Here is a 22,132-nt window from a genome sequence, read left to right as displayed (position 1 = left end):
TTTCATCATTTTTGGTTCAAAGAGAGAATATCAGACATATTTCGTTTGATATAAAAACTTGTCCCAACTTATAGGGAAGTAGGAGGACAAAGGAGAAAAAAAAGGTAGAATCTAATAGAAGTGAGAAGAGAAATAGAGGGGAAAAGAGATAATAAATGGGCAAGGGCTTGTAAAAGAAGATGGCAAATTGAGGAAGGTGGTGGTCAAAAGGAAAACACTTGTAAATAAGGAAAGGGGAAAAGAAAAGATAAAATTATAACTCGGAGAAAATAAAATGGTGAGAAATACAAAATTAGTAATTTTGGCTATGAATGTGAATGGGATGAACTCTCCATGAAATGGAAGCAGATAGAAAATTGGACTGAAAGCCAGAATCCTACAATATAAAGGTAAAAGGCTGGAGCAAAATCTATTATGCTTCAGCTGAAGTTAAAAAAAAAAAAAAAAAAAAAAAGTTTTAAAAATCTGAAAAAAAAAAAAAGCTTGATCTCAGATCAAGCAAAAGCAAAAATAGATCTGATTAAAAGAGATAAGGAAGGAAACTACATCTTGCTAAAGGATACCATAGATAATGAAGTACTATCAATATTAAACATATATACACAAAGTTGTTTAGCATCTAAATTTCTAGAAAAAAAATTAAGAGAGCTGCAAGAAGAAACAGACAACAAAAGTATACTGGCAGGGGAATCTCAACTTTGTTCTGTCAGAACTAAATAAATTGAACCACAAAATAAACAAGAAAAATGTTAAGGAAGTAAATAGAACTTTTAAAAAGTTTGGTATGATAGCCCTTTGGAGAACATTGAAGGGGGACAGAAAGGAATATACATTTTACTTAGTGGTACATAGAACCTACATGAAAATTGATCATGTATTAGGGAATAAAAGCCTCAAAATCAAATGCAGAAAGGCAGAAATAGTAAATTAATCTTTTTTCAGATTATGATGCAATAAAAATACACATATAAAGGCTTGGAGCAAAATAGATTAAAAAAATTAAGTGAAAGCTAAATATTCTAACCATAAAGAGTGGATGAAACAGTAAATTTTATCCAAGAATTTTATCCAAGAAAATGATAATGATGCAACAACAAATCAAAATGTATGTGATGCAACCAAAGCAGTTAGAGGAAATTTTATATCTCTATATGCTACTTGAATACAATAAAGAAAAAGTCAATGAATTGGATATGCCATTAAAAAATCTTTTAAAAAAAGAACCAATTAAAAACCCCTAATTAAATACCAAAATTAAAATTCTGAAAATAAAAGGGCAGATTAATAAAACTGAAAGTAAGAAAGAAAACTATTGAACTACTAAATAAGACTAAGAGTTGGTTCTATAAAAAACAACAACAATAAAATAGATAAACCTTTAGTTAATTTGATTAGAAAAAAGATAAGAAGTAAATCAAATTATTAGCATCAAAAATTAAAAGAATGAACTTTCCACCCAATAGGAAATTAGAGGCAAAGTTAGGAATTATTTTGCCTAATTGCATTCCAATAAATCTGATAATCTATGTGAAATGTATACATGCTTACAAAAATATAGATTACTCAAATTAACAGAGGAGGACATTAATTAAACAGTCCAATTTTAGAAAAAAAAAAAAAAAAGAAATTGAATAAGCTATTAATCAACTCTCTAAGAAAATATCTACAGGGCCAGATGAATTTACAAGTGAATTCTACTAAATATATTAAGACTAATTGATTCCAATACTATGCAACTATTTGAAAAAAAAAAAAAAAAGGAAAAAAGGAATCCTACAAAATTCTTTTTATGATGCTAGTTAAACCAGATAGGATCAAAACAGAGGAACAAAATTATAGATCAATTTCCCTCATGAATATTGTTGCAAAAATCTTAAATAAAATATCAGCATAGAGATTACACCAAGTTATCCTCAGGATAATACACGATGACCAAGTAGCATTAATACCAGAAATACAGGCTGGTTCAATATTAGGAAAACCATTAGTATATCTGACTCTGTCAATAATCAAAATAATATAAACCATATCATAACAATAGATGCAGAAAAAGCATTTGACAAAATCGAAAACCTATTCCTATTAAAAACACTATTTAAATTTTTTTGAGGTTTTTATGCTTTAATAATAAATGGAGTTTTCCTTAAAATGATCAGTAGCATTTATTTAAAACTCTCAGCAAGCATCATATGTAATAAGGATAAACTAGAAGCATTCCCAAGAAGATCAGGGATGAAACAAAGTTTCCCACTATCACCATTACTATTAAATATCATATTAAAATATTAGCTTTAACAATAAGAGAAGAAGGGGGGGGTAGAGCCAAGATGGGAAAGAGGATATACGCGAATTTGTAAGCTCCCTTCTTCCCTCATTACCAATTAGTTAAATAAGCCTCAAAAATAACACTGGACTGATAAAAAACACAAGGATTAGAAGCACAACTTATCAGCTGAAGAGAATCTGGAATTTCAACAGAAAAGGTCTGTTCCAAGGGGAGGAAAAAAAAACACCAGCACAGACAGGGTTAGGTGCTAGCACACTGTGCCAATCATGCTGGGGAGAACTCTGGGATCAGAGAAGCCACTGAAATAGAGGAATCTGACACAGGCTGTTAGCTCTTCTCTGCTTATAAAACAGCAGAAAAGAAGAGAAATCAAGTCACTTTAACATATAAAGCCAGATCCTAAATCCACCCCACTCTGGAAGTGGCCTAATAGATCTCAGTATGGCTGTCTGTGCAGACACCTTCTGCTGCCTGGGGCTTCTCCTTGGAGTAGTTGAGAGACTGAACAATAGGGGACACAGCCCGAGGCAGCCTCTAATCCATATAGTGCGGGGCTCAGCCTGAGGCAGTGGAATTCTAGCAGCAGCAGAATTCCCAGAGAAGAGGAACTCCTAGAGTAGCAGAACATTTGAAGTAGGGACCGTGGTTTCTGGGCAGACACTTAAGGTTTGAGTGCAGGGGCTTTTCACATCAGCTGCTGATATCCACGGCCCCACAGAGGCATTGCTTGGGGTTTGTGAGGCTTTCACTATTCAGCCTTAAACCTCAGATCAGTAGCTAGGCCACACAATGGGGTCCTTCACTGGGCACTCTTCACAGGGCAGCCATGCTAACCACCTCTGAGGCATTTCCAGGGAGGGGGGAGGGGAAATCTCCCAGAGCTCTCTCTTAGCTCAGGCACAGGGTTCTTGCATTCTACCTGTGGTCTGGGAGGAAGCTGGTAAATAAATAAACTTCTTACCCCAAGGGCAAACCCCAACAGATTTTTAAGAAGCTGAAGAGAATGATTAACACCTTCTACACGGAGAAAGAATGGGTATCCAACCCCGAGGAAGCTAACACCAGACAGTCTCCAGATAACAGCCTAAAGGGAAATGATACCTGCCCCCCATCACATAACTCTCTCCTAGAAGAGACTATTAAAAAGTTAAGAGAGTTTGAAGAAAAATGGGGAAAGGGAAGAGAAGCTATGATAGAGAATAACAATGTCCTGAAATTTGAGTTGGAAAAAATGAAGAATTCACAGGACGTGCAGGGAAAAAAAAATTGTGAATTAGAAAAAATTAAAACATCATAGGAAAGTAGGATTTCTCAATTGGAAAAAGAAAATAACTCACTAAAAAAATTAATGAAATAGAAAAAAATTCAACACAGCAAAATAATTCATTTAAAAACTCAATTGGGTTTATACAAAAAGAACTAAAAATGTGAATGAAGAAAATAACTCATTAAAAATCAGGACGGAACAAACAGAAATGAATGATTCACTGAGAAACCAAGAAACAGTCAAACAAAACAAACAAACAAACAAACAAAAAAAATGTAAAGCTGGAGAATAACGTGAAATACTTACTGGGAAAATCTAGAGACCAGGAAAATAGATCTAGGAGAGATAATCTGAGGATCATTGGATTTCTCAAAAACTATGATCAAAAAAAGAGCCTAGATTCTATTTTACAGGGAATCATCAAAGAGAACTGTCCAGAGATGATAAAAACAGAAGAGAAAATAGGCGTTGAAAGAATTCATTGAACACCTTCTGAAAAAGACCCTAAAAAAAGAACTCCAAGAGAACATGGTGGCTAAGCTGCAGAACTACCAAACTCATGAAAAAATATTGCAAGCAGGGAGGAAAAAAATAATTGAAATATCAAGGTGCCACAATAAGGGTCACACAAGATCTGGCTGCCTCCACATTAAAGGATTGAAGGGTCTGGAACCTGATATTCTGAAAGGCAAAAGAACAAGAACTGCAACCAAGAATAAACTACACTGCTAAGTTTAGAATTTTATTCTGTGGAAGAAGATGGTCATTTAATGAAACAGAGGAATTCCATTTATTTCTAAGAAAAAAAACAGATATAAACAAAAAGTTTGATCTACATGCACAAGACTGAAGAGAAGCAGAAAAAGGTAAAAAGAACTCTTGAGAACTGTAAATCTGTAGTGGATATACAGAAAGTCCACATGGATAATTTGATTTTACTGATATAACATAAAAAAGGGAAGCAGTAAACGGAAGGGGATAGTATCAGAAAAGGGAAATGAGAGATAAAAAGAGGGAAACTACATCCCAGGAAGCGGCATAGAAAATCTACCACATCTGAGGGAATTTAAAGAGGGGGAGAAACATTGTGTGAATCTTACTCTTGTCAGAGTAGGCTCAAAGAGTAAATAATTGACATATTTGTTTTTCAGAGAATTCTCTCTCACCTCATTATAAGGGGGAGAGGGAAAGGGAAAAGGAAAAGGGGAATAAGGGAAGGGTACAAGAAAGGGGAAGGGACTTAAAAGAAGGGGGGAGGGATACTAAAAAGGGAAGGCTGTGCATCACAAGTGGGGTCCATAAATTAAATACTGGGGAAAAAAGCATAATCAGGGGATAATATGATGGCAGGAAATACAGAATTAGTAAATTTAACTGTAAATGTGAATGGAATGAACTCTCCCATTAAATGGAGGCAGATAGCAGACTGGATCAAAAGTCAGAACCCTACAATATGTTGCTTACAGGAAATACACTTGAAGCAGGGAGATATATACAGAGTAAAGGTAAAAGATTGGAGCAGAATACATTATGCTTCAGGTGAAGCCAAAAATGCAGGGGTAGCCATCCTTATCTCAGATCAAGCACAGAAATTGATCTAATTAAAAGAGATAAGGGAGGAAATTATATCCTGCTAACAGGTAGCATGGACAATGAAGCCATATCAATACTAAACATATGTGCACCAAGTGGTATAGCATCTAACTTCCTAAAGGAAAAGTTAAGAGAGTTGCAAGAAGAAATAGACAGCAAAAGCATAATAGTGGAAGATCTCAACCTTGCACTCTCAGAATTAGATACATCAAACCACAAAACAAATAAGAAAGAAAGTAAACAGGTAAATAGAACATTAGAAAAACTAGGTATGATAGACCTTTGGAGAAAACTTATTGGTGATAGAAAGGAGTATACTTTCTTCTCAGCAGTTCATGGAACCTATACAAAAATTGACCATATACTGGGACATAAAGATCTCAAAATTAAATGCAGGAAGGCAGAAATAGTAAATGCCTTCTTCTCAGATCACAATGCAATAAAAACTACATTCTATAAGAAGTTAGGAGTAAATAGACCAAGAAGTAATTGGAAACTAAATAATCTCATCTTAAAGAATGACTGGGTGAAACAGCAAACTATAGGAACAATTAATAACTTCACACAAGAAAATGACAATGATGAGACATCATACCAAAATTTGTGGGATGAAGCTAAAATGGTAATAAGGGGAATTTTTATATCTTTAGAGGTTTATTTGAACAAAATACAGAAAGAGAAGATTAATGAATTGGGCCTGCAATTTAAAAAGCTAGAAAAAGACCAAATTAAAACCCCCAACCAAAAACTAAACTTGAAATACTAAAATTAAAAGGAGAAATAAATAATATTGAAAGTTAAAAAAAAAAACTATTGAATTAATAAATAAAACCAAGAGTTGGTTTTATGAAAAAGCCAATAAAATAGATAAACCTTTGGTAAATCTGATCAGAAAAAGGAAAGAGGAAAATCAAATTGTTAGTCTTACAAATGAAAAGGGGTAACCCTCCACCAATGAAGAGGAAATTAGAGAAATAATGAGTTACTTTGCCCAACTTTATGCCAATAAATTTGATAACTTAAGTGAAATGGATGACTACCCCCAAAAATATAGGCTTCCTAGATTAACAGAGGAGGAGGTAAACTGTTTAAATAGTCCCATTTCAGAAAAAGAAATCGAACAAGCTATTAATCAACTCCCCAGGAAAAAATCCCCAGGGCCAGATGGATTTACATGTGAATTCTATCAAACATTTAAAGAACAACTGACTCCATTGCTATATAAACTATTTGAAAAAATAGGGGATGAAGGAGTGCTACCAAACTCCTTTTATGACACAGACATGGTACTGATAGCTAAACCAGGTAGATTGAAAACCGAGAAAGAAAACTATAGACCAATCTCCTTAATGAATATTGATACTAAAATCTTAAATCAGATATTAGCAAAAAGACTTCAGAAAATCATCGCCAGAATAATACATTATGATCAAGTAGGTTTTATACCAGGAATGCAGGGCTGGTTTCATATTAGGAAAACTATTAGTATAATTGACCATATTAATAACCAAATTAATAAAAACCATATGATCATCTCAATAGATGCAGAAAAAGCATTTGATAAAATCCAACATCCATTGCTACTAAAAACACTTGAAAGTATAGGAATAAATGGACTATTCCTTTAAATAGTCAGGAGCATGTATTTAAGACCGTCAGTAAACATAACATGCAATGTAGATAAACTGGAACCTTTCCCAGTAAGATCAGGAGTGAAACAAGATTGCCCACTATCACCATTACTATTCTATATTGTATTAGAAATGCTAGCCTCGGTAATAAGAGTTGAGAAAGAGATTAAAGGAATAAGAGTAGGTAATGAGAAAATCAAACTGTCACTCTTTGCAGATGATATGATGGTATACTTAGAGAATCCCAGAGATTCTAATAAAAATTATTAGAAATAATTCACAACTTTAGTAAAGTTGCTGAACACAAAATAAATCCACATAAATCCTCAGCATTTTTATACATCACCAACAAAATGCAACAGCAAAAGATACAAAGAGAAATTCCATTCCAAATAAATGTTGAGAATATAAAATATTTGGGAATCCATCTACCAAAGAAAAGTCAGGAAGTATATGAGCAAAATTATGAAACACTTGCCACAAAAATAAAGTCAGATTTAAATAATTAGAAAGACATTCAGTGCTTGTGGATAGCCTAGCAAATATAATAAAGATGACAACACTCCCAAACTAATCTATTTATTTAGTGCTATACCAATCATACTGCCAAGAAACTATTTTAATGACCTAGAAAAAATAGCAACAAAATTCATATGGAAAAATAAAAGGTTGAGAATTTCAAGGGAATTATTGAAAAAAAAGTCAGATGAAGGTGATCTAGCTATACCTGAACTAAAGCTATATTTTACAGCAGCAGTCACCAAAACTAACAGTTAAAGTTTTTGATAAAAGTCCCATTTCTAAAATATATAGAGAACTGACCCTAATTTATAAGATATCAAACCATTCTCCAATTGATAAATGGTCAAAGGATATGAACAGATAATCTCAGATGATGAAATTGAACCTATATCCACTCATATGAAAGAGTGTTCCAAATCACTATTGATCAGAGAAATGCAAATTAAGTCAATTGTGTGATACCACTACATACCTGTCAGATTGGCCAAGATGACAGGAACAAATAATGATGATTGTTGGAGGGGATGTGGGACACTCATACATTGTTGGTGGAGTTGTGAAAGAATCCGGCCATTCTGGAGAGGATTTTGGAACTATGCCCAAAAAGCTATCAAACTGTGCATACCCTTTGATCCAGCAGTGCTACTATTGGGTTATATCCCAAAAAAATACTAAAGAGGGGAAAGGACCTGTATGTGCCAAAATGTTTGTGGCAGCTTTTTTTGTAATGACTAGAAACTGGAAGATGAATGGATGTCCATTAATTGGAGAATGGTTGGGTAAATTATGGTATATGAAGATTATGGAATATTATTGTTCTGTAAGAAATGACCAGCAGGATGAATACAGAGTGGTTTGGAGATACTTGCATGAAGTGATGCTGAGTGAAATAAGCAGAACCAGAAGATCACTATCCACTTCAACAACAATACTGTATGAAGATATATTCTGATGTTAATGGATATCTTCAACATGAAGAATATCCAATTCACTTCCACTGATCAATGATGGACAGAAACAAATACACCCAGAGAAGGAACACTGGGAATTGTTTGTAAATTGTTAGCTAACACTACTGTCTATCTACCCTGGTTACTTATACCTTCAGAATCCAATACTTAACGTGCAACAAGAAAATTGGATTTACACACATATATTGTATCTAGGTTATACTGTAGCCCATGTAAAATGTATGGCATTGCCTGTCATCTAGAGGAGGGAGTAGAGGGAAGGAGGGGAAATTTTAGAAAAATGAATACAAGGCATAATGTTATAAAAAATTTATTCATGAATATATACTGTCAAAATTTTATAATTATAAAAGTCATTTAAAGAAAGAGGAAGAAAAAAAAAACAATAAGAGAAGAAAAAGGGGTTAAAGTAATTAGAGTAGGTAATGAGGAAACCAAATTATCACTTTTTGTAGGTAATATGATGGTATACTTTGAGAATCCTAGAGAATCAACTAAAAAACTACTAGAAACACTTAATAAATTTAGGAAAGTTGGAAGATACAAAAAAAATCCATATAAATTATCCGCATTTTTAAATGTTACCAACAAAGTCCAACAACAAGTAATACAAAGAGAAACTTCATTTAAAATAACTGTAAATAATAAAAAAAATATTTGGGAATTTATCTGCCATGAAGTCAGGAAATATATGAACACAATCACTAAATGCTTTCCACAGAAATAACTTCAGAATTAAGTAATTGGAAGAATATCAAGTGCTCATGTGTAAGCCAAGCTAATATAATAAAAATCATAATTCTACCTAAATTAATCTACTTTTTCAGTGCCCAACCAATCAAACTGCCAAGAAATTATTTTACAAAGCTAGAAAAAATAAGAACAAAGTTCATCTGAATTAACAAAACCTCAAGAATTTTAAGGGAATTAATGTTAAAGAAAAAAAAAAGGAAATAAAATTGGCCAAGCTATACTAGATGTAATTATAATATATAGCAGTGATCATCAAAACCATTTGCAATTGCCTAAGAAATAGAATGGTGCATCAATGGAACAGATTAGATACATATTAGATACATAGTAATCTAGTGTTTTAGACACTCAATATTCCTGCTTCTCAGATAAGAACTCACTATTTGACAACATTTCTGAGAACATTGGAAAATAGTATGACAGAAACTAAGCACTGACCAACACCTAACACCCTATATCAAGATAAGATCAAAATGGGTTCATGATTTATACATAAACAGTGATGCTATAAGTGAATCAGAAGAACAAAGGATAGTCTCCCTCTCAGATCTGTGAAGAAAGGAATTTGTGGCCAACAAAGAACTAGAGTACATAATGAAATGCAAAATGTCTAAGTTTGATTATATTACATTAAAAAACATTTGTAGAAACAAAACCAATGCAGACAAGATTAGAAGAGAAGCAGAAAATTGGGGAAAAAAATTCACATCCAAAGATTGTAAAAAAAGGGTTTTTAAATTATATAGATAATTGACTCAAATTTATAAGAATACAAAACATTTTCAAAACAATAACTCATCAAAGCATTTGAACAGACAATTTTCAGGTGAAGAAATCAAAAGGATTCCTCATCATATGACAAAATGCTCTCAATAACTATTGATTAAAGAAATGCAAGTCAAGATAATGCTGAGGTTGATACCTATCAGATTGGCTAAAATGATAGGAAAAGATAATGATAAATGTTGGAAGGGATGTTGGAAAATTGTTTGTTAGTGGAATAGCGAACTGATTCAAACATACTGTAGAGTAATATGCAACTATGGTCAAAGGCCAGCAGTGTCTCTACTGGGTCTGTACCCCAAAGAGATCATAAAAAAGGGAAAGGGATCCACATGTGTAAAATTATTTGTAATAGCCCTTTTTGTATTGGCAATAAACTGGAAACAGAGTGGATGCCCATCATTTGGAGAATGAACAAGTTATGGCATATGAATGGTATAGAATATTATTGTTCTATAGGAATTGATCAGCAGGATGATTTCAGAAAAGCTTGGAGAGACTCACATAAAGTGAGGCTAAGTGAAGTGAGGAGAACCAAGAAAATATTGTACTCAGTGACAACAAAATTATGCAATGTTCAATTCTAATGGACGTGGCTCTTCTCAAAAATGAGTTAATTCAAGCCAATTCCAATAGACTTGTAATGGAGAGAGTCATTTGAATCCAGAGAGAGGGTTGTAGAAAATGAAAGTGGATCACAAATTAATATTTTTTATCATTTTTGTTATTTGTCATTTTCTTCCTCTTTTTTTTTTTTTCTTTTTGCTCTGATTCGCATTGATTATTGTGGAAATATATATGGAAGAATTGCACATGTTTAACATACATTGAATTACTTACTGTTCAGGGGAGGGGAGGGGAGAAAGAGAGGAAGAAAGCTTCAAACAAAAGGTTTTGCAAGAGTAAATTTTAAAATTATATTTTGAAAATAAAAAGGTATTATCTTAAAATTTATTTGAAAATAAATAACTTTATCTTAAGAATAAATAGCTCAAAATAAATCATAGAAACAATCTATTTCATAAATAAATCATGGAAATAATCTATAACTTCATCAGAGAGTTACAACAATGAGACAGTTTACCAGAAATTGTGAAATGCAGTAGTTGAGGGAATTTTAGACCTCTAAAAGCTAATAAAAATAATGGATCAAAGGAGCAAATAAATGAATTAAGATGGCAGTTAAAAGAACTTGAAAAAGTACAATTAGGCATCAAATTAGAAATCCTGAAATTTAAAGGCGATTGTAATAAAATGTAACTTAGAAACTATTTGACTAAACATCAAAAGAAAGAATTGATTTTATGAAAAAGACTATAAAATTGATAAATAATTGGTTAGTTTGATTTTTAAAAAGGATGAAAACAAAATTACCAGTATAAAAAATGAAAGTAGAAATGCTCCAACAATGAACACAAATTTAAGGCAATTATTAGGAATTATTTTGTTCAATTGTATGCCAACAAAAATGTCAATCTATGTGAAATTGATAAATATTTAGAAAAATGTAAACTTAACAATAATAAAGTACTTAATCTTAGGAAAAGAAACTGAAGAAAACATAAATGAACTTTAAGAAAAAACAGCTCCTGAACTAGATATATTTAAAAGTTAATTCTACCAGATAGTTAAAGAAAAATTAAGTCCATTATGTAAATTAATTTTTCAAATAGTCAAAGAAAGAGACCTTCTATGTTATATTTATGACATGTATATATATCTAAATAATTTTAAAAACCAGAAAAAATATAGACCTCTTTTGATAATTAACATTCATGGAAAGTGTTTTTTGTTTTTTTAACTAAAAGATCAGCAAGGGTATTGTAGCAAGAGATCTAAAGGATTACATACTATGCTAAGGTTGAATTTATGCCAGGAATGCAGGGCTGGTTCAATCTGAGAAAAACTATCAACATAATTGATTATATATAACAAAAACAAACAAACAAAAAAGTCATACAATTTTCTCAATATAGGCAAAAAGTATTTTGACAAAATCTAATTATATATCATATAAAATATATTTTATTTCTTTTTTATTCTTTTTTTCTTTGTTTCTTTTTTTCCCCCTGAGGCAATTTAAGTTAAGTGACTTGCCCAGGATCACACAGCTAGGAAATTTTAAGTATCTGAGACCAGTTTTGAACTCAGGTCCTCCTGACTTTAGGGCTGTGCTCTATCCACTGCACCACCTAGCTACTAAAAAGTATATGTTATGAAAGTAAATAATATTTTCTTAAAATGATAAATAACATCTATCTAAAACTATCAGTAACCTTTATTTATCTATAACAGGTAAGAGCTAGAAGCCTTCTCAGTAAGATGAGGGGTGAAGTAAGGATGTTTATTATGACCATTATTATTCAGTATAACAATACAAGTAAACTACAATAATTTACAAGTGCTAGCTATAGCTATCAGACAAGAAAAAGAAAGAATTGGAATAGACAATATGGAAACAAAACTAATACTTTTGCAGATAGCACTATGGTATGTTTAAAGAAGCCTAGAGAATCAACTTTAAAAATAAAACCAACTAGTTCAGCAAATGAACTAGTTTAGCAATTGCATCATATAAAATAAAGCAACATAAATCATCAACATTTTTATCTATTAACAAAAATAAAATCCACTAGAAATAGGAAGAAATATTCTACTTAAAATAATAACAGGCTATATAAAGTATCTGGGAATCCACCTACCAAAACATACTCAGAAACCTTAAGACCACAATTACAAAACTATTTTCACACAAATATAATTCTAAATAGGTAGAATAATATTATTTGTTCATGGATAGATTGAACCAATGTAATAATATAACAATTATATTTAAGTTTATTTACTTATTTAATGCCATAACAAAACTACAAAAGAAATATTTTATGGAACTAGAAAAAGAAGAATAACAAAAATTTACGTGAAAGAACAAAAGGTTAAGGATATTAAAGATTTTTTTTTCTTTAAAGTGAAAGGCAGAAGCTCAGAACTGCCAAATTTTAGGCTAAATTACAAAGTGTTAGTCATCAAAACAATTTGGTGGAGAAAGTCAAGATGGCAGAGTACAAATAGCAACCCAGATGAATTCCCCCAATCTTCCAAACAATTTTAGAATAACTTCTCAAATCAGATTTTGGAATGACAGAGCCACAAAAGAACAGAATAGGACTTTTTTTTGCAATCAAAGAAAACTAAACAGAGTAGGACTTTTTTGCAATCAAAGAAAACTAAAGAACTTAACAAGAGAGGTCTGTGACATAAGGGTGGGAGACAGGAATGTAGTAGCATCACTGGAAATTGGAACTGCAACAGTAGTAGTAGTAGCAACAGCTTCAGGAATTGTCAGCCCAGAGACAATTAGGGATTAAGAATCAGAAAGAGATTATAGAAAACTTTTTGCCAATCCTAGGTAAAGCTGGTCTTGATTATCAACTCTATTGCTCATATGCATTCCTTGGTCATAGTTTCAAGGTGAAGAGGAATGCTTGTGATCTGTCTCAAGTGAGCAGGAATCCTGGTCATAGTTCCAAAGCAGAAAGGAGCACTAGTACCTCAAACTATAGAGGATCAGGGACATTGTTACAGTATCAGAGACAAGAAAAGCACTAGTGTTAGTGGCTTCAGGGGAGCAGAAAAACTGCCTGAGTAAAAGGCAGATTATAGCTGAGGACAGTAGTGACCACGCATCTCTCTGAATCTCAATTAGGGAAAGCACTGAAATCTTGCAGATCCTCACACCTAGCTTTAAAAACAGCAGCATGCAAAAGCTAAGGTTGTGCTTCCCCATCCCTATGTAACCAAAGTCCATCCTTAATATAAAATTCAAGTTAAAAAAATAAACTAGTACTCTAAGTAAACAACAACAGTAAAATCAAGAATTTCTGGAAGGGTTTAAAAACAGAAGAATAATATGGAAAAAATTGAGAAAAGAAATGTAATGCAAGAAAATTATGAAAAGAGAATACGCAAACAGGCAGCTTGATAAAACAGGTACAAAAAATGTTCAAGACAATAACACCTTAAAAAACAGAAATGATCCAATGGTAAAAAAAAAAAATTAAAATTAAAAAATATTAAAAAAAAAAGGTGCGGGAGCAGAAAAGTTCACTGAAAAAAACCCTTAAAAATGCAGAAAAGAACAAGGAAAAGTAGCTTCAAAAATCCACTGAATAAAAGATGTCTTTTAAAAGTACATTTGGTCACATTGGGAGGGGGAAGAAGTACAAATGCTCATTGAAAAAAGTAGTTGCTTAAAAGTTATATTTAGTCAAATGCAAGCTAATGCTCAATGAGATATCATGAAACAATAAAACAAAGTCAATAGAATGGAAAAAAAAAAAGGGAAGGGAGATGAAATCTCAAGGGAAAAACAACTGACCTGGAAAATAGATCAAGGAGAGATAATTATTTAAGAATTATTGGACTACTTAAAAGTCATGTTAAAAAAGAGAGAGAGAGAGCCCATATACCATATTTCAAGAAATTTCAAAGGAAAGCGGCTATCATAACTTATATCCAGAAAGTTAGAAGGAAATTGAAAGAATCCACCAATCATCTCCCCAAATCAAAACTTCCAGAATGTTATAAATAAATTCCAGTGCTACCAGGTCAAAGACAAAATATACAAAGCAACCAGAAAAAAAAAAAAATTAAGATCACACATGATTTAGAAAATTTAACATTTAAAGAATGGAAGCTTTAGGAAATGATATTCCAGAATGTAATGATCTAAGATTATAATTAATATAAACTTCTTTAGCAAATAAGTATAGTCCTTCAGGGAAAAATAAATTGATTTTTACAGAAATAGAAACCATTCCAAGTATCCCTAGTGAAAAGACCAGAACTGAATAGAAAATCAATTTTATACTTTATTTTCAAAATGAAAAAAATCTGGTACTGGCTAAGTGTAATATATTAAATATATCACACACTATGAGAAATGATCAGTGTAATATAAAAGTCTAATAAATGCAAAGATTCAAGTTTTGTGAGACAAAAATCATTATTTGACAAAATTGCTGGTAAAACTGAAAAGCAATTAACCATAAACTAAGTTTAGACCAAAGGTCTCACAACTGACAGCAATATAAAGTCAAAATGGGTATGTTTTATCTATAAATGGTAATATCATAAATCAATTAGGGCGGCATGCAAATATTTAACCTGTCAAATCTATGGATTATGGAAGAATACATGACCAAAAATAAAAAGACAATAAAGAAGACCCAGAGTAAACTAGATCATTTTGATTATATAAAATTAAAAAGGTTTTACTCTAATACATTCATTGCATTCAAATTAGAAAAAATGCAAAAACTGGGAAGAAATATTTTATGCCACTTCACACTGAGTTAAGTTCTGAGCTAAATTAAGTTTTTTTATTTGTTTTGTTTTGTTTTTTTTTAGGTAGGGATATTTTCTAATTGATAAATAATCCAAGTACATAAGCATGAAGTTTTAAGAAGAAATGAAAGCTATTGATAACCACTCAAAATTATTCTAATCACTATTGATTAGAGATATGCAAATTAAACGACTCTTGAGTTATCACTTCATATCTATCACACTGACTTATATGACAGCAAAGGAAAATAACAAATGGTGTAAGGGGTATGGAGATTTGGGGATGCTAATATACTACTGGTGAAATTGTAAACTGGTCAAACCATTCTGGCAAACAATTTGGAATTAGTAAAACTGCACATGTACAAAAATATTTATAACAGCTATTTTTTTTTCTGGTGGCAAAAAATTGAAATTGAAGGGATGCCTATCAAGTAAGGAATGTCTGAACAAGATGGTATATAACTGTAATGGAATACTGTTGCGCTAAAGCAAATAATGAAAAGGATGATTTCAGAAAAACCTGGAAAGACTTTTATGAATTGATGCAAATTGAAGAGATCAGAAACAGTAAAATACTTCATTCTTTTAAAGCAATATTATATTAATGCATATCATACATGTAATATGTTTAGTAATGTATATCATTATTTGCTTTCTTAAATGATAGGGGCCAGGAGCTGGAGAGAGAAAAAATTTTGAAGTAACTTTTTAAATCAATGTTAAACAAAGAACATAATAAAACTTTTAACAAAGAAAAATAAAGTAATAGTGCACTATATCCAATGTTGTCCCTTCTTTTCCCCTCATTATTTCTTCAACCCCTTGTAATCTGACTTGATCACCAATATATTCCATTAGAATGAAAGCTCCTTAAGGACAAGAAATAGACTTCTTTTTATATTTCTTTCTTAGTGCTTAGCTAACAGCTTGAGATAATGTGCTGAATATATACTTTTAATTTATTAATCAATTTCTTCATTGTTTTTTGTTATGGCCAGATAAGAAGCTTCAGTAACCCCTTTTCTTTCTGACTTTTTGTCAGAAGCTTCCTTGTTTGCTGTCCTGGTTTGTTTTAAAGATGAACTTTGATGCTTTTTATTTTCTTTTTGATAACTCTCAGATAAATTTAGCTATAGAGTTCGATCACTGTTCTCTGACTTCATATTCCATGATGTTATGTTTGTTTGATTGAGCAATATTCAACTTATTGGAGAAGCTTATCTTATAAGGAGTTAAAAGAACCCCCCAAATTTCTTTGATTACTTATAATAATCTGATGAACAATGTAATCATAGAATTTTCAAAGATTGGAATATTAATAGATTTCTAGATTGGCAGCTTAATTAATTTAAGTTCTTTCTGAAAAATAAAGATACAATTGGATTTTCTCATAATACTTTAGCTCCACTAGTGTAGTAAATGAGGCCATTTTGGAAGTTTCCTTCACTCTGATATTCCCTTCTCTACTCTGAAACAGTAATTTTTCTTTTTCTTTTTCTTTTTTTCCCCTGAGGCAATTGGGGTTAAGTGACTTGCCCAGGGTCACACACAGCCAGGAAGTGTTAAATGTCTGCAGTCACATTTGAACTGAGGTCTTCCTGACTTTAGGGCTAGTACTTTATCCACTGAACCACGTACCTGTCCCAACAGTAATACTTTCCAACCACCCAAGTAATAACTGCAATGCAGAGTCAAACTTACTATAACCTCTCTAGATGAAGGAGTAAGATTTATCCACATGGTTACAACTATTATGTTAATTCAAATTTCCATATACACTGAATTATTTTTAGTGGGATTATTTATTACTTGCCACAATTACTGAGGCACATTGCAGATTAGTCACAAAACCTGACAAAACATGGACATCATGTTTTTAGAGTCCCAGTGTACCAATTTGTAAACCTGTCAGTTTTGTCACAGCAGCAAGAAATGGTGTTAAAATTGCTTTCAACATCTTAATTAGTGATAACCTTTTGAGTAGGAGCAACTTTTCCAGATTTCTTCATTTTCCTTGATTTGTTTTTAAACAAGATTATTAAAATTTAAGTCATAATGCTCATCAGAAAAGCTTATGAAAAGAAGGTAGAAATTTCATAGTAAATATGGCTAAAGAAGCTCTATTTAAAGCCCCAGAATTTCATCCAGAATAGGTTATCAGAGGGTTCTCTGCTTAGATAGAGTTCTTTGGTTCATGGGAAGAAGTTTGTCTAGAGAGGTGGGTGATAATAAAAACAATGTATAAGATTTGTTTTCTATTGTTTGGATTATGCGATGATATGTGGAGATGAGATGTTTCTGAGAATATCTGTACAGTAATAAAATAATTTGATTACAAGATAGGTGAAGATGCTTTCTTCCTGCAAAGCATTGTATAGGCATTAATTCTCTCTATGAATATTTTTAATTTTTATTTAAAAAACAGAATACAAAAAAACATTGTCCTGTGCCCAGCAGAGTATCAGAGAGGATTTAAAATATATAACAATAAATTACTAGTTCAAGAAAGAATATATAATAAGAGATTATATTCATGAGTGTCTATCTTTACTTTCTTGTAGGTTGTTTTTGTTTTCTGCTGCATAAAATTTTTACTTTATTAATTTCTCCTCTTTCATCTTCCCACCTTTCCCAAGCAGACTACACACACACATACACACACACACATACACACACACACACACACACACACACACACACACACACAAACACACACACACACCTTTTTCTAGCTTTAATAATTGTTTGCTTTAATACTTATACCTTAACTTACCTTGGTATTATTTAATCTCCCCCCCAGAGCCCTCCCTTGTCTTTTTCCCCCATTATTTGCTTCCTCCTCCACCCATTCCTCTCCCTTTATTTATTTATAGATTTTGGAGGGTGCTATACCCTTCATAGTATATCTGTATAGTTGCCTATTGAACCCATCCCCAATGTGAGTAGGTTTTTCAGAACTACAAGCCCTTTCCCCCTTCTAATGCCTCTATGTCAATTCTTATTTTGCACTTCATTTGTATAACATAATTACTATTTTACCTTAACTTTGCCTCAATCTTTCTTTTAAGCTACTTTACTACTGACGTCAATTTTAAACACTCTATTGCTGATGTCAATCTTAAACATAATGGTACACATTTCCATCTAAAAATATAAACTATTTGTCCTTATTAAGCTCCTTGAAATTGATCTTTCATATTGGCTCTTATATGTTAAATTTTCAATTAAGTTTGGATTTGGTTGATAGAAAATCCTAAAAATCTGGAAGTTGGTTGAATGTTCTTTTTTTCTCATTCAATATTATAGATAATTTTGCTGGATATGATATTTTCGGCTGCAGGCCTATGTCTTTTGATTACAGGTAAGTATGATTCCAGGACCTGTGAGGATTTGTATAATTCTAATTGTAGATCCAGCATATCTGAATTGATTTTTTCTTATTACTTGCAAAATTTTCTCTTTGATGTGGGGGTTTTTGGCAATAATATTTCTATGTGTTTTCAATAAAGGATCTTTTTAAGGGGGTGATCAGTTTTTTTCTATTTCTACTTTCCATTCCAGGACAATTTTCTTTGGCTTATTTCTTGCATTTTGTGTCATGGGTCGTTTTATGGTCACAGTTTCAACAACACTTATTCTCATGTTTTCTTTTCTTGATCTGTTCTCCAGGAATGGAATAAATTGAGTGAAGACCTCTCATAAGAATATGGCCTGGACATGGGGTAGAAAAACTTTTTTCATTCCAGTGGCATGCTCTAAAGATGAACCCTGGTCTTCCCTATTTCCATAGTAAGCTTCTACGATTGTGTCTTTTTTTTTTTTTTTTCTGAGACAATTGGGGTTAAGTGTCACACAGTTAGGAAGTGTTAAGAGTCTGAGGGCAAATTTGAACGTGGGTCCTCCTGACTTCAGGGCCAGCAGTGTATTCATTGCACCATCTAGCTGTCCCCTGTTCTTTTTATTTAATGAGTATTTGTGTAAGCACCTCTAACTGTGGAGTGGAGCAATTGTGCTTCTAGTTTCATTTCAGCTCTCCCATTTGATCTAGAATCCCAAACCAAAAAGCTCTACCCTCTTGCAAGTACCTGCAGTCATCAGTGTGGCCTCCCCACTTCTGCATTCACCCACTATGCTTTCCATCAATTCAACAAATTCTTTTCTACAAAATGTTCTTTGATACTATCCAAGTAAAAATCTAATTTAACAAACATTTCTTGACCACCCACTTTAAATCAGAAACTCTCCAGAGCAAGGAAGAAACTGAGACTGAGGTGAAAGAATAGAAAAGAAGACGTTTAAATGATGTGAGGGCAGGAGAAAGAGAGAAAAGGAATTCTAGGAAAATGGTCTCATTTACATAGCAGAGAAATGTTTTCTTTAAAGCCTCCTGTGCTTAGTGATGATTACCTCTTTTATAACATTAACCTTATTCCTAATTCCCTTAACTGCAATAGTTCTAGTATAAATAAACATCATTAAATCAATTCTTTTTTGTTTTCTGAATTGGTATATGTCAATATGCACCACTATTAGTGTATTCACTATTCTTTTAAGTACTCTAGGCCAACATGTTCCTCTTAACATCATTACCTTATGTGTGCTACATATCCCACCCATTAGAATGTAAGCACCTTGAGATCAGAAACTACCTTTCTTTTTTTAAAATTTTTTAAAAATTTTATAATTATACATTCTTTGACAGTACATAAGCATGAGTAATTTTTTTTATAACATTATCCCTTGTATTCATTTTTCCAAATTTACCCGTCCCTCCCTCCCTCTACTTCCTCCCATAGATGACAGGCAATCCCATACATATTAAATGTGTTATAGTATAACCTAGATACAATATATGTGTGTAAAATCAAATTTCTTGTTGCACTTTAAGAATCAGATTTCGAAGGTATAAGTAACCTGGGTAGAAAGACAGTAGTGCTAACAATTTATATTCAATTCCCAGTGCTCCTTCTCTTGATGTAGTTGTTTCTGACCATCATTGGTCAACTGGAACTGAGTTGGATCTTATTTATGTGAAGATATCCACTTCCCTCATACAGTATTATTGTTGAAATGTATAGTGATTTTCTGGTTCTGCTCATTTCACTCAGCATGAGTTCATGCAAGTTATCTCCAAACCTTTCTGAATTCATCCTGCTGGTCATTTCTTACAGAGCAATAATATTCCATAACATTCATATACCATAATTTACCCAACCATTCTCCAATTGATGGACATCCATTCATCTTCCAGTTTCTAGCCACTACAAAAAGGGCTGCCACATACAGGTCCCTTTCCACTCTTTAGTATTTCCTTCAGATATAAGCCCAGCAGTAGCACTGCTGGATCAAAGGACTTTTTAGCATAGTTCCAAATTGCTCTCCAGAATGGCTGGATTCTTTCACAACTCCACGAAGAATGCATTATTGTCCCAGTTTTCCCACATCCCCTCCAACATTCAACATTATTTCTTCCTGTCATCTTAGCCAATCTGAAGGTGTGTAGTGGTATCTCAGAGTTTTCTTAATTTGGATTTCTCTGATCAGACTGCTTTGGACACTTTCATATGAGTGGATGTAGTTTCAATTTCATCATCTGAAAATTGTCTCTTCATATATTTTGACCATTTATCAATTGGAGAATGTTTTGATTTCTTATAAATAAGAGTCAGTTTTCTATGTATTTTGGAAATGAGGCCTTTATCCGAACCTTTCACTGTAAAAATATTTTCCCAATTTGTTACTTCCTTTCTAATCTTGTTTGCATTACTTTTGTTTGTACAAAAGCTTTTATAATTTGATGTAATCAAAATCTTCTATTTTGTGATGAATAATGATCTCTAGTTCTCCTTTGGTCATAAATTCCTTCCTCCTCTACAGGTCTGAGAGGTAGACTATCCTCTGTTCCTCTAATCTATTTGTGATCTCATTATTTATGCCTAAATCATGGACCCATTTTGATCTTATCATGGTATATGGTGTTAAGTATGGGTCGATATCTAATTTCTGCCATACTAATTTCCAGTTTTCCCAACAGTTTTTTTTTTCAAATAATGAATTCTTATCCCAAATGTTGGTATCTTTGGGTTTATCAAACAACTAGATTGCTATAGTTGTACCCTAGTTTGTCCTGTGAATCTAATCTGTTCCACTGATCGACTAGTCAATTTCACTAGTCTATTTCTTAGGCAGTACCAAATGGTTTTGGTGACTGCTGCTTTATAATATAGCTTTAGATCAGGTACAGCTAGATCACCTTCATCTGACTTTTTTTTCAATAATTCCCTTGAAATTCTCAACCTTTTATTTTTCCATATGATTTTTGTTGTTATTTTTTCTAGGTCATTAAAATAGTTTCTTGGCAGTATGATTGGTATAGCACTAAATAAATAGATTAGTTTGGTAGTGTTGTCATCTTTATTATATTTGCTTGGCTATCCACAAGCACTGAATGTCTTTCTAATTATTTAAATCTGACTTTATTTTTGTGGCAAGTGTTTCATAATTTTGCTCATATACTTCCTGACTTTTCTTTGGTAGATGGATTCCCAAATATTTTATACTCTCAACATTTATTTGGAATGGAATTTCTCTTTGTATCTTTTGCTGTTGCATTTTGTTGGTGATGTATAAAAATGCTGAGGATTTATGTGGATTTATTTTGTGTTCAGCAACTTTGCTAAAGTTGTGAATTATTTCTAATAATTTTTATTAGAATCTCTGGGGTTCTCTAAGTATATCATCATATCATCTGCAAAGAGTAACAGTTTGATTTTCTCATTACCTACTCTTATTCCTTTAATCTCTTTCTCAACTCTTATTGCCGAGGCTAGCATTTCTAATAAAATATTGAATAGTAATGGTGATAGTGGGCAATCTTGTTTCACTCCTGACCTTACTGGGAAAGGTTCCAGTTTATCTACATTACATATTATGCTTACTGACGGTCTTAAATACATGCTCCTGACTATTTAAAGGA

The sequence above is a fragment of the Sminthopsis crassicaudata genome, chromosome 3 (assembly GCF_048593235.1).
Source record: "Sminthopsis crassicaudata isolate SCR6 chromosome 3, ASM4859323v1, whole genome shotgun sequence".
Classification (NCBI taxonomy): domain Eukaryota; kingdom Metazoa; phylum Chordata; class Mammalia; order Dasyuromorphia; family Dasyuridae; genus Sminthopsis; species Sminthopsis crassicaudata.
This window is presented reverse-complemented; position numbering follows the sequence as displayed.